This window comes from Eulemur rufifrons, chromosome 8 (assembly GCF_041146395.1).
Source record: "Eulemur rufifrons isolate Redbay chromosome 8, OSU_ERuf_1, whole genome shotgun sequence".
NCBI lineage: Eukaryota > Metazoa > Chordata > Mammalia > Primates > Lemuridae > Eulemur > Eulemur rufifrons.
In genome coordinates, this window is record NC_090990.1 from 39432779 (window position 1) to 39439191 (window position 6413).

Below are 6413 nucleotides of genomic sequence, written 5' to 3' on the forward strand. Positions count from 1 at the left end.
CCCGCCCCCTCCAGGCCAGCAGAGTGGGATGTCAGGGGGGCGGTGACAACAATGATTTTCTTGTCTGTATGCATGATGTGTAGGGGGAAGGATGTTGATAGGTATGGATGGCAGCAGATTCCCAGTTCAAGATAGGAGGAAGGAGGGTGACTTCTAAGGCTCTCTCGGTCCTGTGTGGTTAGAGGAGTGTGGAGGAAGATATTATGGGGGAGGGCCAGGGCTCTGAGGAGTGGGGTCTGGAGGAAGCTCCCATTTAGGAATGAATTTAACTGTCCCTGGGTTGCGCTGCCGTTTATCGGACTGAGCCCCAGAGGTGGTCTTTGATTTCCTCAGGCCCCACTCCAGGACAGGAGGCACCATCTATTTCAACCTTCTGCTGCCTTTGCCTGGTCCCCGGGGGCTGGGGGCACCACAGACATCAAGCTTCCAGCCCATCCAAGTGGCTGGAGTGAGCAGCCAAGACCAGGGGCATTGACAGCAGGTTCTGCAGTGTCCTGCTTTGCTGCTCTGTCTCCCACCATCTTCCTGGCCACTGCCCCTCGCCCCTTCTCCAGAGTGTTTTACCAGCAAGCATCCTGACCGCTGGGGCTGCATATACCTCCATAACGTTTAAGCCATTATGGGCATCATTTCTGTTTAAAAAAATCTTTTAAAGTTTGACTATTTGATGTTTTTATAGCGACTGCCAACTTTAAAAAGTAGGCTATTCCTAAGCACTGATGCCGTTTCCAGGGAATAGAATGGAGCTTCTGAATCACCTGTGACATCAGCAGTTTCTTCTCTGGGGACGGTTGACTGTTGAAATAAAATGAGCAGTAGAAATGCATGTGCAAGGTTTATTTTCTCTTTAATTCTAACTGAAGGCAGTGTTGGGCAGGAGCCTGGGTAGGGGTATCAGGGGGTCTGGGTTTGTGGCCCGTTGCTGGCCTTGACTGTGCACTTGCTTAGGCAAGGCCCTCCCTATTCTACCTTCCCCCTTCCTTTACCTTTCTTATCAAGTGAGAGGACTGGGCCAGGCTATTTAATAGACTTTTTTTTTTTTTTTTGAGACAGAGTCTTGCTCTGTTCCCCGGGCTAGAGTGAGTGCCATGGCGTCAGCCTAGCTCACAGCAACCTCAAACTCCTGAGCTCAAGCAATCCTCCTGCCTCAGCCTCCCAAGTAGCTAGGACTACAGGCATGTGCCACCATGCCCAGCTAATTTTTTCTATATATATTTTTAGTTGGCCAGATAATTTCTTTCTATTTTTAGTAGAGATGGGGTCTCGCTCTTGCTCAGGCTGGTCTCGAACTCCTGCCTTGAGCAATCCACCCACCTCGGCCTCCCAGAGTGCTAGGATTACAGGCGTGAGCCACCATGCCTGGCCTTTAATAGACTTCTTTATTTTCTTTATTATTATTAGTATGTTAAGCAGTAGAGACCTTTTAAGGAAATCTCAGGCAGACACATAAAATGTAAAGATTTATTTTAGTTTCCCTTCTCTAGCTCTTTGCATGGTCTCTGCAGAGGGTCTCTGCATGTTTTTAAAAAAAAAAAAAACAACTTGATCCCATTTTGCTGTTTTAGGGTCTGGGCCTCTTTCCTTGGTTTCATTTGTTTCTTTAAAACACATCCTGTGTCTCAACTGTATTCAGAACCTAACAATCCCCAGCTTTGCCCATGAGAAGCATGAGTCTAGTAGAAGAGACAGAAAAGAGTACCACAGGATTGGTACTAGAACAGAGAGAGGTAGACAGGCTGTGGGGGTAGTCAGAGAAAGCCTCCTGCAGGAGTCAGGGTCTCAACTGCATCTTAAAGGGCAAGAATGAGTTAGGTGAAGAGAAATGGGTACTCCCAGTACAGATGCAGCAAGAGGGGAGGGGATGTGGAGTCAAGGATTCCAGGGTAAGGGGCTGGTACCCAGGAGAACAAGCTGACCTACTTCTTGACTTACCTATGGGCGGGAGTGTCCAAGCATCCTCCTAGTTCCTAGGAGAGGTAGCAGGGCATCATTGAGAAGTGATACCCTAACTGTTCTCTTACATCAATGTGATGGCAGGGTGTCCAGGGCCTGGGCCTGCCCTGTCGGAAGGCACTGGAGCAGGCACTGCCATGGGAATTTTTTAGTTACTGCTTTACAGACACAAAGTTGCTTTCAGCAGGGCAACCCAAGCATGCTGAGGCCTGCAGCCTGCAGGTCAGCATTGGCTTCAGCCTGGATCTGATGATGCAGTGATTTGGACTCACCTGGCTTAGAGGCCGAAACTGTCAGTCACTCCAATGCTGGTCTGGCACCCGAGGCCACAGTGCTGCAGGACCCTGGGAAGGTGGGAGAAGGCCTACCTTCTGGTTCCTCTTAGCCTTACCCTTCCCTAACCAGACCCTGACCTGCCAGTATGGCCAGGCAGGGCTGGATCGGCAACACTACTTTTTCATCACACTTTTATCCTAGACTCCACATTTTCAAAGATTTTTCAACCAAGCTGCATTAATCAAATAAAGCTGTTTTCCTGTTTCTGTTCAGCACACAGAGAAGAATGAGACAGTCTTTGTGACCACACTATTCCAGACCAATGCAAGGAAGCTGGCTATCTAGTAAAGCTGTGGGGTTTGAGATGGGGACACTGTGGCCTTCTGAGGAGAATAATGTCCTGTTGTGGGAGTCTGTGCCCCCAGGACTCCAGGACAGGGAGGATTTCTCAGTCCTATAGTCCTGTGATTTGACGAAGCACCGGAGGTTGGTCAGCATCGTTCCTGGGGCCTTGGAGGCACCCGCTGGGGTGGAAAGACCAACTGTAGGGCAGGAGCCTGCCCCAGTGCTGCCCCTGGCCTACTGGTTTTCAGGGTCAGAGGCCTGCCTTCCTTACTTCCCCCTGGTATGAACCCCAATTGTGAGAGCCCCCAGCCTGTCCTTCCCTGTTCCTGTGGGCTCTTACCCTGCTTACTTACCCTGGTGGGTGGTGGACGTGTTCCCTGCAGTCTCTCCAGTCAGTCTAGTCCACACTCCCCGAATGCCCTACTTCTGCAGGCTGTCCTCCAGCAGCAACCGCATAAGCATTGAAAAACCAGATCTGCTCATGTTGATGTCCTTGCTCACCAGCCTTCCGTGGCTCCCTACTGCTCTTAGAGTAAGGACCAACATGTTCAACCGGACCTGCCTACCTACCTCTCCAGCCTCTCCCTCAGTGGCTGGCCCTGCTCAGGTCCTGGAGGGTGTGGGGTCAGCCAGGTCCAGGCAGGAAAGAATGGAAAGCGGAGAGACCAGCGGCCTGGCAGCATTGCATCCCAAATGGCAGAGGTTTGGCTATAAACCAGAGAATGTTCTGGAAGGCAACCGGCCGGCATTCCTTGACGTTGGGTGCAGGGGGCGGCCACCGCCGGTAGAGGGCGCGCCAGCAGTAGCTGCGGGCGGGGCTGGCGGAAGCGGGATGGCTGCGGGGGCGGGGCCTGTTGCCTAGCGACCAGCGTGCACGGGGGAGCGCGCGGGCGTGTTGCCGGGTCTGTTCCCGCGGGCCTGGGGGAACGAGAGCTCTCTGCAGTGCCAGGCTTGAAGCGCCCTCTCGAGATTTGGAATTTTCCTGGGAAATCAAAATTACGAGGTGGGCTTGTCTTTGCGCAGCCCTCTCTGTGAAATAGATGCCCTCCTAACTTTGTCTTCGGACATCACCCCCACCCCCAGCCCTGTGTCCCTCAGCGTATTCCCCTACTGTCTTTCCTTGGGACTTCTGTGCATGGGGAGTCCTATGCCTAGGCTCCTTCCAGCTTCACCTGCGTCTCGGCCTCAGCCTGCATAAGGCTCTGCGGGGCCTGTCCGGCCCTCTGCTGCCCTCTGTCGCGCAGGCGATCCCACGGAGCAGGTGTCCCATAGGTCTGAGCTTCCCGGATGCAGTGACAAGGCCTGGTGTGTCTCTGCCCCCAGCTCCTAGTGTGGGGCTTGGCATTGGTTAGCCCAGTTGTCATCCAGTGCATGCTGCGGAATGAATGGATGAATTCCAGGGTATCCTGTGGACTTCCCCGTGAAGGGCTGAGTTGCCCTGCCTTTGGCCACCCGCTGTGGCATCTTTTGCCTTACACTTTCACTCTATCTGCTGGGACGTTACACAGGGGGTCAGAGGACCAGAGTCAACCTTCACTGAAACTGTACTGTGTGCCAAGCCCTGCACGCCTTCCCTCATTTAATCCTCACCACAACTCATGCAAGGGGTGCATTATCAACCCCATTTTATAAAGGGAAGCTAGGCACAGAGAGGGAGAGTGATTTGCCCAAAGCCACACTGTAAGTGGCAGAGCCCCAGGCAGAAGTGTGGACAAGGGTGTGGAGAGGGCAGCATACACCCCTGGGCGCCAGTTATAGGGTTTTTAATATCCATTTTGCCCTGAGTTACCATCCTGAGATTTTTTTTGAACATGGGGCACATGAACGCATGCTAGTTTCTGGGCAAGTTCTGGCACAGCTTAGGGAGAGCAGCATAAGGACACTGCCTCCTCAAACCACTGGCCATTCCACTAACGGTAGCATGCAAGACCCCCTGAGAGAATGCTAAAGTTGGCATGGTAAGTCATTGGGAAGAGCCCTCGGGGTCTCAGGTATAATCTCCCACTGGGCAAGAAGGTGGTCAACATCTGTTGTCTGAGCTCCCACTGTGGCATGGGTTCACCCTGAGCCCCATTGTGTGAGCTGAGATTTGCTGAATACTTGCTATTGTGTCTGGAATAGAGCAAGGTGGGAAGGGGTATCTTATAAGGCTGCGTCTCTGGATTTGGGTCCCTCAGACCATGCTGGAGAGAAGCCCTGATGTTCCCAGTTTTTCTGGAGAGTGGGGCAGGGGTGCCCAGCACCCTCTTGGAGACAAAATGTGCCCTTGGGGCCTAGGGCAGGGGTTGAGATCCTCTCCCTACAGCCGTGGGGATTCTTGCAGGTCCTTCTACTACTGGGCGCTGCCATCTTGGTGGGCCTGGGCTTACGCCCATCTTACTGGGGAGCTGCTCAGAGACCCTAGAATGAGCCAAGTTCAAGGGTCTTAGGACCCTGCTCTTTCTCCTTGCTTCTTCCTAGTTATGTGCTCTTGGGTTCACCATATAACCTCTCCAAGCCTTCCTTCGTCCCCTAGTAACATTGGTTCAGACGAGTGTTTATGTGACATCACCCCTCTGATGCTACCTCTTGGTGCACAGTGTATATGGTACCTGTGCCATTGGATGATTGAAGGCAGTGTCTTCTTTGAGACCCTGTTAGAGGCTAAGAATCACCAAGGTCCCCCGCTGTGCCTCTGTACATCGTGGTGCACTCACGTGCCAGGCACTGTGTTGAGAGCTCTCCACATATTCTCACTGAGTCCTCATGGCGAACCCTCAGGCCAGCACCATGGGACCTCATCTGACAGATGGCTGACAGAGGTTAGGTCAGCCTAACCATCTGACAGAGGTTAGGTCTTTGTCCTCAGTCACACTGTTCGTAAGTGGCAGAGTTGGGGTTAAATTCAAGTTCCACCTGAGTCCAGAGCTGAGTTCCTAAGCACAGTATGCTTTCCTGCTCTCAGAGAGGGGGAATTGCAAGTCTTGGGGAAGTGGTCCCCCTGCACCCTGGACTTGCTCCAGTGGGTCTGGACAGGGTGAATACACAGAACAACTAGCCTAGGGCTTACATAAGGAATGAAATCACTTTCTAAAAATTTCCAAACTCTTTAATTTCATTTTGAAAATGATGAACAAAGAAGCATGAAGTTGATTTTTTTTTAAACATGAGCATTAACAGTATTTTAAAATTTAAGTCTTGATCCTTTCACAAGGTAGATGGGAAATGTTTAAGTATTAGTGCTTTTAATTCAAGTGTAACCTAGGAAACGGTTTTGATTTTTACTAAGATAATTTCATTTCATGCCCATTTCTTCATCCTTCTCCAGGCTTAGTTGTTGTTGTTTGAAAATAAATAATTAATTGTGAATATAAGCAAAGCATTAAAATGGTAAATAATTTAAAAGTGTAAGCCAAAAGCAGGTATTTTTTCCCACCTCTATTACTTATCCTAATTTCTTTCCCTTGGAGACATTCCTCTTTTTAGTGTCTCCTTCCAGAGGTGATTTATATGTATATAAACTTTTTTAAAAATTTAACTTTAATTTTGAGATACTCATAGATTCATATGCAGTTATAAGAAATAATACAGAGAAATCCTTTGTACCATATATCCAGTTTCCCCCAAGGGTAAACTATGCAAAACTATACCACAACATCACAACCAGACTATTGATCTTGATACAATCCACCCAATTTATTCGGATTCAGTTTTACATTTTACATTTGAATTAATTTTTATACACAGCATATTTTTGTATATTCCTCCACTGAATTGTTTTTTCACCTTTGTCAAAAATCAATTGAGCATATTTATGTGGGCCTATTTCTGGGTTCTCTATTTTGTTTCCATTGATCTGT